The 10,952-nt window shown below is 31.1% G+C and overlaps 1 pseudogene across 1 annotated transcript; it reads right to left on the bottom strand.

Moving 5' to 3' along the window:
* Positions 1-5,587: 5,587 nt before the first annotated feature.
* On the bottom strand, positions 5,588-8,742 carry LOC105172178 (pelargonidin 3-O-(6-caffeoylglucoside) 5-O-(6-O-malonylglucoside) 4'''-malonyltransferase-like; annotated as a pseudogene). Its single transcript, XR_016067907.1, has 3 exons — positions 8,405-8,742; positions 7,655-7,720; positions 5,588-7,062 (listed from the first exon to the last, which is right to left on the bottom strand). The product of XR_016067907.1 is annotated as a pelargonidin 3-O-(6-caffeoylglucoside) 5-O-(6-O-malonylglucoside) 4'''-malonyltransferase-like (transcript).
* Between the last annotated feature and the right edge of the window lie 2,210 nt (positions 8,743-10,952).

Here is a 10,952-nt window from a genome sequence, read left to right as displayed (position 1 = left end):
ATGTTTGAGCAATTTAAACAATGTCAAAAGGGGGTGAAAATTAGAGAGTTAGCTTCTTTTATTGACGGTGAAAGGCAAAATAAAGAATAAGCAAGTTCAGGATCAACACATCCATAGTGAAGGGAGGAAAAAGATTCGTCACATTGTCCAATCTAACTGCAGCAATGTATGAAGGAAAACAGAAGGATAATAACAAGGATAAAGGGAAGAAAAAAATGTGAAAAGGAAACAATGTTTGTATTTTGTCTGGTTGATGGAAACTGAATTACTTATGTATTGCTGACTGTTTTTGGAGCTTTTTAGCATTTGGGTTGTATTTTTGGTTTGTTGTTTAATGGAAAATCAAGATATATTGCAGTTTGTTATCTACTTATGCTTTTTATTTTTGTTGCTTATTAGATTTAACTTAACAGTTTTTATGATGAAACAATTTGAAGGATGTTGTTGATAAAGGCCAAAAACCTTTCTGATAGATTATTGGTGATAGGATCGCAATTTGTACTTATTTTATATAATATTTTGGCCTATTTTGTAATCAAAATGCTCCTAATTAAATATTATTTTGCAGTATTAGGACAAATGAAATGAAAAATGAAGAAAAACACCAAAATGGAAATTCAGACAAGACTCAAACTCAATTTTTGGCAAGAATTTGGAGCTGCTTTAACTACCTTTGGATGAATGATGAGTTTAATTAGGATTATAGTTTTATTTCCATAAGTCTTTTAGTTCAATTAGGAATCTACTTCTTATCCTAGTAGAATTAGGTATCTAGTTATTATATATAGGGATGTAATTTACTTTAAGATTCAACTTTTGAACTCTTTTATTTCTCTACGTTTTATGATATTTTCTTATTTTGCTTTTCATGCGTTCTTCCATTGAGCATGTCTAGCTAGTTCTCTTATTCCGGTTGAAGACTTGGTGAATGCTTAATTCCAACAAGTTGTGAGATCTAATTTATGCTTTCTACTATTTATTCATATTGGTATTTGTATTGTTCTATGTGCTTTTATTGCAAATAATCTGATTTGTTGTCAAGAATATTTGCCTAGCCAATTGAACTTACAAATCCATAATTATTTGTTTAGTTCGATAACTAGTGGTAACATAACACAATTAATTATGTAGAAGTTTTCGATTATGTTGTGGGGAATGCACAATCTAACTTAAATAAATCCTCTTAGGAGTTTATTGGTTAGAATTGGGCCTTTCTAGTTCTTAATGCTGTCGGTAAATTAAATCTTGAGGATGTTTCTAAGGTTGTTTACTGATTAGGGATTTAGTCAATGGACGTTCCTTGACTATCCACAAGGTAAGGAAAGGTGAGGTCGTTAGGTCGTACCCACATCTTTATGTATACACTTGAAAATGATAAAGGCACTAGGATAAAAACCCCTTTAACTTAAAAGACCACCCACATATAATTCCCCTTAGTAAGCCTATGTGAACCTTATAAGCCTTAATTCCTTGTTATAAAATCCCAAGTATAAACAAACTCTACCGTCTTTTTATTACACTTGTTTGGCCATTCCAAGGACTAGTAGAGCGTCAAGGAAATAAAGATGTATTCTAAGTATTTGTTTTGATATTAAGTGTGGGGATATCTCAATTATTGTAAAGGACGTTTATGAGCTATCATGTCACGTGACAATCTTGTTCTATGCCTTAATAGACAAAGAAAGAAAGAAAAAAATTACCTTGAAAAACCGAAAAAAAAAAGAAATGAAAAAAAGAGAAAAATAAAAAAATCAAGGAAGGCAAGAAAAAAAAAGAAAGAAAAAAATATTCTCTCTTTTTGAAAGAAAGGCATAGCTTAAGTCGAGGAAAGTGGGACATGAAAGAGCATGAGATAAATCAATTTTGAGAAGCTTGGATTCTTACATTTATCACTTGGTGCTCTAATTTGGTTCCTTGGATTTGCACCTCATTTTTTTCCTAATTCTTCCTACCCCTAAACCAAAGCCCTATTACAACCAAAATATAAGACCTTTTGATTCAAGTGTATGTATATTTAAAAGTGGTGGAGATTTTGGTGTATAATCAAGCCTATGGTGAAGCATTTTTCATATCAAACATTTGAGCTAAACACTCAACCAAAAACACTTGAGAGATTGGGAGATATGAGAGCATAGTCCACTTGTTTTTCATGCTTAGTTTTTTATGAAAATCATCTTGTGAAAACTTATTTGAAGCTTATTGAGTTGTCTTTTATCATATGGTGTACCATTCTTTGAACACTTAGCTAGATTCTTGCTTGGGTACTTTCGTTTGCGATCCATAAAGTTTGGATTGAAATTCTTGAACCTATTTTAAATCTATTTCTTTGCATCGAGGACGAGCAAAGGCTTAAGCGGGGGGATATTTGATAGGATCGCATTTTGTACTTATTTCATATAATATTTTGACCTATTTTTTTGACCAAAATGCTCCTAATTAAATATTATTTTGCAGCATAAGGACAAATAAAATAGAAAAGGAAGAAAATCACCAAAATGAAAATTCAACAAGACTCAAACTCAATTTTTGGCAAGAATTTAGAGCTGCTTGGACTACCTTTTGATGAATGAGGAGTTTAACTAGGATTATAAATTTATTTCCATAAGTCTTTTAGTTCAATTAGGAATCTACTTCTAATCCTAGTAGAATTAGGTATCTAGTTATTATATATAGGGATGCAATTTACTTTAAGATTCAACTTTTGAACTCTTTTATTTCTCTACGTTTTTATGATATTTTCTTATTTTTCTTTTCATGTGTTCTTCCATGAGCATGTCTAGCTATATCTCTTATTCCGGTTGAAGACTTGATGAATGCTTAATTCCAACAAGTTGTGGGATCTAATTTATGCTTTTAACTATAATTCATATTGGTATTTGTATTGTTCTCTGTGCTTTTATTACAAATAATCTGATTTATTGTCAAGAATATTTGCCTAGCCAATTGAACTTGCAAATCCGTAATTGTTTGTTTAGTTCGACAACTAGTGGTAACATAGCATAATTCATTATGTAGAAGTTTTCGATTATGTTGTGGGGAATGCACAATCTAACTTAAATAAATCCTTGTAGGAATTTATTGGTTAGAATTGGGCCTTTTTAGTTCTTAATGGTGTCTGTAAATTAAATCTTGAGTACGTTCCCAAGGTTGTTTACTAATTAGGGATTTTAGTCAACAGACGTTCCTTGATTATCCACAAGGTAACGAAAGGTGTGGTCGTTAGGTCGTATCAATGACCATAACCAATTTATCTATCATGAATAATTGTTATCTTTGTATCTATGATCAACCGTGGAATTAAGAATGATCCTGTCTTTAACTGGAATACTCTTCCCTTATATTTATCTCTTCTAATTTTATTAGCTTTTTAGTTAGTTTTTATTTTTATTCTTCTTCACAATCATAAACGCCCCAAATTATTTTTATCTTTGAAGGAATTAATTTAAAACTTATCCCTGTGAATTCGACCCTACTCACATTTCTACAAAAGTGTTTGTAGGAATTATTTTTTGGTGAATTCGACACCCATCAATTGGATATTGTTTTGGAGATATTGTTTATTTCTACAATAGTTTCTTCTGTTGTTGCCTCTCTATTGTTGTTCTTTTTGTTCAAGTCAGTTAAACCCATTCAATGGTTTATAGCAGACTCAGGATCTCCTTTTGTGTTTTATTAAGGAGATCAACATATGTTTTTCATCCAGGAATTTAGAGTTATTTTTTGCTGTGAGCAATGGTTTCTTGCATAGTGTTAGCAAATGAGGAGCTCCTTTATTGCCCCTGGAGAACTACTCTGTCGTTGCAAGAATTTTTCTGGTCTGATTTCATTTGACAATAACATTGAATGATAAGATAAACTAAAGTGCTCTCTTATTGTGACCAAGTGCTGCGCACAACTGTTGACTCCACATTACCTGTGTCGGTTTAGATTGCTGTTATTATCTTGTATCCTAAGGTTCTGTCTATATGGTGTGATGAGGCCATTATCACTTATTCATAGATTGTTTTTCAACCAATATTCTTCATCAAAAACAAAAAAATAGAGGTCATCATCAATTAAGAAATTGTTCTTCAATTTACAATACACAATACATACTAATTGTTTTTCATCATAAAACAAAAAAATAACAAAACAGAAAAGGCAAAAATTAAACAAACCATGCCTTAAGAAAAAATAAGAAAAATACAAGTACAATAGTTTCAACTCAAATACATACATCTTCTCCTCAAATGAATAATTTCTTCCTCAACCTTCTTCATCTTTTTAATTTCGGATTCAAATCGAGAGCATCTTGCAAGCAGTCGAGGAATTACAGTCTTTGCCCGAGTACACATCGGAGGATCTTTCCAAGCAAAAAAACCACACCCTTCTCTTTACAAAACTAAATTCATTTAAAAAATTCAAAAAAAAATTAAAAAAAATATTAGGAAAAAAATGAACTTATTATCTTGTAATCTTGACAGGAATGGAACCTCCTTCCTAGATTTTGATTAGTCCAAGACGTCCGAACCATTGCTTTCTTTCCTCAGTAGCAAAAAAGTGGTCCTTCTATGGAAGAAGACATTGGATCCGAGAGATAAGGGAGAGAAATGGGTTTGTGCAAGTTTGGAGAGAAGAAATATATTTTGTTGGTTAGGAAAAGTATTTTGGAGGGAAAAGTCACATTTCTTCCCTCCAAAAGATGACCAACTTGTCTTCCACCTCATAGCTTTAGTCACATAGGATTATAAATCAACAAAAACGCATCTAGGTGTTCTGCCATGTCACTTTCCGGTGCAAATTATAAATCCAATCGACCGAAGGATTAAATCTAATCAATTTTGCAAGTTACTGGAGTTAATACAAAATAGGCATACTTATAGGACTAAAACTAAAATTGGGCATACTTAACGGGGCTAAAAAAATATTTTTTCCTATATTTAATCATAAGTTGCACTTAGTAGTATTACTTTATCTCCAGTAAATTATAGTAAAAATAAAAAAGTACAAGAAAATATAATTTCAAAGTAATTTTCTACTACTAATATTAAAACAAAATCAATTAGTAAAAAATCACCCATGTTCAAAAGTATTTCTAATTTAATAAGATTGATAATTTTTATTTAAAATTTTAAGTTATGTTGTCCCTAGTAAAGTAATATTTTTTAAAGTAATTAAAAATATCTTCTAACAAATTAATTGCGTACATATATATGATTAGCCTATTTTTTAGTAGGATATATTTATAAATGTCAAAAGTAGTTTAGAGGTAGTAGAACTCTTAAATAGTTTTATTTTAATAGAATTTTATATTTTTATAACTAATTTTGATTTAATATTATAAAGATTACTTAAATAAAGATATAAATATCTTTTCATACACACACGTGAAAGATTCACATTTTTATATATAGTATAGATATAAATGATTGAACCTCATTAAAATAATAGTGAAAAGAGAAAAAAAAATATTTTCATTTAATAGAACTAATTAATCAAGTATATATTAGCCATGCGGGGCGGCTATTCGCATGTGTCCCAAAGCGAGTCTCCTTTCTTTGACGTATGGTATAAGTTGAAGGCCAAGAATGAACGTGTAATATGGTGATTGCATATTATTCTTGGTCTGATTGCACCAAATTAATAATAAGTACAATACATAAAAACACAACAATAATCGAGAACATGACCAGTATTATGTTTGACTTGGAAACTAAATTAAGCAGCTAGGTTAAATCTTTTGACCAGCTAGTTGAGTGGTAAGCATCCTAAGATCCTCATTCTGTTCCAAATAAGACATGTCGGACTCATGCATGGACACCCAGGCTTCAATACCATCGTTATCTTTCGTGTTCATCAGGATCATAAAGTCTTGAAGAGGTACATTAGCCAAGCTTGCCCAAATGGGTTTCCCGTATCCAAAGTCCAGTTCATAGTCTTCAAACTTAGACCAATCTGAAATCTATATAACCTTCGTCTCAGGGCTATCTGATTTCTGTGCTACTTCAAATTCACAATCAATCAAAACCTTTCGTCCAAACTCTCTATCGGACAATATCCTTTCACAGTCTTTAATGCCCTGGATGATAATCTTGCGCATCTTTGAAACTATTTCAAAGAAATTGCATTCTAGGGCATAACTCTCATCTGCCGTGGACTTCAAGATGGACATGGAAGCCCAATAGCCACAAGCATATTTCGAAATCGGTGGAATAGTCCTTTCCCGAACATTGACCGCTTGGCTGATGATAGAAGCTCTTGACTTGCCATATTTTTTCCTATCAGAGCACAAAATAGCCTGTGTTACGACTGCGGACACCACCACCACTCTAGATGGTGGCCGTTCGTTTCTCCATTCTGGGCTCAACCTCTCTCGCAACATATATATTGCATTTTTATCAAACACAAACCTCTTGGTGAGAATACTGGTATCTCTAGTTCTAGACACCCCAAATTGAATTGGGTCAAGATTCTGAGGGGGAAAGTAAGTGGGAGAGTCAAAATTTGGGCATATCTCTAGTCCCCTGTCAATAGCAACATTGGACCAGGCTTTGAGAAATATTGACTGTGAGCAAGAATCAAAAATCCTATGTGAAGAACATATACCGATTGCCATACCACCACATAGGAACTTGTTAATTTGGACTGCCAGCATGGGGTCGGTTAGCTCATCAGCTGCACCTATTTCTAGTGGGAGGAGGAGGTTGAGCTGCTCGGGATTTACTTTAGGGCCAATGAGTTGATGAAGTTTGCAGTCCACTTCTGCTATTGAGAACTCAGCACCCTCATCATTACAGTCAACATAGTTTTTTTCTTTGTGGTATCTTCCGGCTAGTGGGTAAAATAGAGGCAACACTTGTGACAATGATTCTTCTAAAGACCAAATATGTTTGCTATTGACAACTTGGTCAAATGGATAGAATAGAATGCGAATGACATGCATTGATGGGTTGGTTTCGTCCATCAGTGATATCTTGTAAGTGCGGAGGTGTAATGGAGTTGGCTTGTAAGGCTTTATCAACTTCTTACTGACAAGATTCACCTTCATAATTGTTTTGTGCTTGAAGTTAACTCCCATATTACCTGCTTCAAAACTTCACTAAGAAATTAGTGAACATATTATTATACAAAAGAAAATAGTATTAAGATCAAATATATATTTTGGATTTAATGTAATTTATCATTTCTCATATTGTAATGAACAAATTACTCTATTAAAAAAAATTACAATTTACCCTCTATGATATTAGAAATAAGTAAATTAGCCCTTATGAAAGAAAAAAATTAGCAATTTATCTCCGAATATAAATTACTCCATTTACAAAATACAGAGAGGTAAATTTCTAATTTTTTATAAGAGGGCACTCATTTATTGCAAGGGAGTTGCTTGCATTTTTCTCTATATATTTTTATAAAGTATAAGCGCTCATTTAGTTATAGGGATAATTACGTCCTCCCCTCCCCTAATGTTTGAGAAATTAAATCTAACAACCCTAAGGTTTACTTCCATCTAAAAATTAAATTCATCTGTTAGTCAAAATTCATTAATTTTGCTGATATAAATAAAAAACTAAATAAAAATTGATAATTACCCCCAAATTGACTTATTTCTAACTTATTATACGTCAAATAATTTTTTTTTCTGACTAAATACCCTTATAATGGTGAAGATTACCTCTTCACATGTATTAGCGCGTGAAGACGTATGAGAATAAATTGATCATAAAAATATTTATTTGACCTGCAATAAATCAATAATAAGTCAATCGAAGGTAAATATAGATTTTTTTTCAATTTTTTTGTTAATATTAACAAATTTAGTGAATATTAACTAATAGAGGGACTTATTTATTAGACGGAAACAAACATCAGGGCTGCTAGATATAATTTCTCAAATCGCAATAGGTCTGCGTGAAATTAAACCAAACTCAAGAGACGGGAATATAGTTGTCCCTTAATTATAGGAAAAAATGCAATTTACCTCTCTGTGATATAAGAAATGAACAAAAAATCCCTTATGAAAAATAAAATAGCCAATTACCCCCTATATTTTGGAAAATGAAGCAAATTATCTCCCTCCCTCCCCCCCCTCTAAACCATTGACGGGGTGGGGTTATTTACTTTATTTTTTGAAATATAGGGAATAATTTACTAATTCTTTTTCACATGACATATTTACTCATTTTACGTATAACAACGATAAATTGAATTTAAATCCTTAATTATAAATCAGCCCATTTTTGAAGACGAAGAGAAGTGTCGTAAAGTATCCAAAATAAAGACAAAGATAAACCAGAAAATATCTCCACACAATCTTCTTCTTATAGAGGAGAGTTGCAGCTAGCAGTCTAGTCTACTTATTAGCATTATATAATTAAGAAAAGAATAGAAAGAGGGGGGAGATGTTAACACCGAAAGAGATTACCTGGAAATGATGAAAACTCCACTGTGGTAAGTGAGAACAATGTAGTGGCAGTTAACAAGCTCCAGGAGCTAGTTTATAAAGGTGCAGCTGAGAAGACCGTCGCCAACAGCTGCCGGAAATCTCAACACAAATCAAATATATAATAATACAAAATGTGCGCAGGCATTTTAAAAGTGAAGCTTTGAAGCGGAAATGATGGGAAATAATGTGATCATTATAAACAAATGATATACTCACTGATTTGTAGGACGCAAATTTTTATTTAAATCAAGTTTGATGGAATTAAATCAATTATAAAATAAGTGTATCATGCTTATTATGTGATTGATCACTTTTCCCAAATTATACACCGATCACACGATAATTATGTTGCAAGTTCAATTGAGTCGAGCCCGAACTAAATATATTTTGGACAAAAAGAGATTCAAGTGCTCAATGTAGCCTAGTGGGTTAAGCTCCGATCTCAAGGATAATATATTTTTTATCATGTAATATTGATATTTTAATATTTTTATCTTTTATTTTATCTAGAAGTTGTAAAATAGTCGCATAAATTTTTAACATTTCGTAATTTCGGTCATTTCGGCGTTTGGATTTTGCAGAAAGTGCAAAAATAAACCATGTGTCCCTCGCGATTCGAACATTTTTTATCCTTTATATTTCTAGGAGTTGCAGAATAGTCTTATAACTTATTGACATTTCGTAATGTTCGTCCTTTCAGTGCCGAATTTTACAAAAGTTGTTGGAATAAATCATGTGCCATGTCATTAATTTTTTTAATTTTTTTTTATGCTGGCAAAAGTGATCAATTAGAACAAAAATCTCAATTTAATGAACCAAGTATGATTCACATGATTCGCTTTGGCATGCATAATCCGGCAGCCGAAGGACAAAAATTGAGAAATATCAAAAAGTTATATAACTATTTTACAAATCTAGAAAGATAAAGAATAATAATGTCAAAATTAGAAGACTAAAAATATATTTATGCCTATTTTTTGTCCCACTATTTCAATCCTCAATCTTTACAACTTTTGGCAATTTTAGAAGATGTATTTATAAAATATTTATTAGACGATCGTTAATTTTATGAAAGTATTAATAAATTTTCAAAATACGATGAGTATTTATAATTATGACAAACTTTAAAATAAATTAAATTCGTCGTTCAGAAATAAAAATTAAATATGCAAAGTGGAAAGATCCCATTTGATTAAGATTATATCTTTTACTAGATATTAAAACAAAAATGAGTCAATTATTGTTTTAATTAATGTAATTGTTTCTTAAAAAATATTTAATTAATTCAAAACATGATTGCTTGATCTATCGGTGGGTGTATTTGTAATTTTATAAATATAAGAGAATATTTGTATATTTTGGCTTAACTTTAGGGACTATCAATTCAATTTACCCTGTAAAGTACAATACAACCTCAAATGATATTATTTACAACTATTTAAAAAAGGAAAAAAAATGCAAGTAACTCACTTATGATATCGCAAATGAGCAAATTACCCCCTTATGAAAAATAAACAGCGATTTACCTCCTTATACTTTTTAAAATAGAACAATTTACTCTCCTATAATTTTTAAAATGAAACAAGTTACCTCCCTGTATAAGGAGGTAAATTGCTTCATTTTAAAAAGTATAGGAGGATAAATTACTATTTTTTTTCATAGGGGGATAATGTGCTCATTTTCAATATCACAGGGGGATAAATTGCTATTCACCCATTTAAAAAATATAAGATATTTGTGTAATTAAACCTAATACAAATCTTTTTTGATATAATTTACCCGAAAAATAATTTAAACAAACGTGCCCTAATCTAAAAGCACCAACCACTATGACTTAAATACATACCTAGCATATGTCAAGATCTTCAAAAATCAAAATCATCACTACCAAGTAGATGGTCACGAGTTAAATTTTGGTACCAACTATTGTGCTTTCTTGTCACGGGTCAATTTCAAAATTGACCTATTGATTGAAATATAATTATTTCTTAATTACACACACTAATAACTTTTCTTAAGCCAAAATCATTTGCCAAATCACTTTTGTTTTGTCTATTCTTAATTTAAAAGACTTGGGATTCGACAAAATTAAGCAAGTAAATAATGGGAAATATTTATTAAGTACTTGAGTTAAAATTAAGCAAAAATGAAAAGTTGAAATGTTGCTTAAACTTGGCATATAGTTGGGGAAAAATACAACACCAAGCATCAAATTGGGGGCTTAATTAATTAATTTTTTGTGCTGGGTATTTTGGTCATGAGTGTAAGCCTAGATGACAAATATAAGGTCATGTAATTTCAAGAAAACATGCATAAGGTAGAACCCAAGTAAAATAATTTATTATGATTAACATATAATGAAATTACGTGGTAAAATATGAAATATATATATATATATATATATATAAATGAATGATACATAAGTTTGAATGGGTAGTAGCCACAGAATTGTTCGAATTCTTTTATTAAGATGTAAGAACGTCTGTGAAAATGTTATTGAATTATCATCTACGTTCGATCGTCTAAT

The sequence above is a fragment of the Sesamum indicum genome, linkage group LG10, assembly GCF_026168435.1.
Source record: "Sesamum indicum cultivar Baizhima isolate 11 linkage group LG10, ASM2616843v1, whole genome shotgun sequence".
In the NCBI taxonomy this organism is placed as follows: Eukaryota; Viridiplantae; Streptophyta; class Magnoliopsida; order Lamiales; family Pedaliaceae; genus Sesamum; species Sesamum indicum.
Note: the sequence above shows the minus strand (reverse complement) of the source record. Positions and strands in the feature narration are given on the sequence as shown.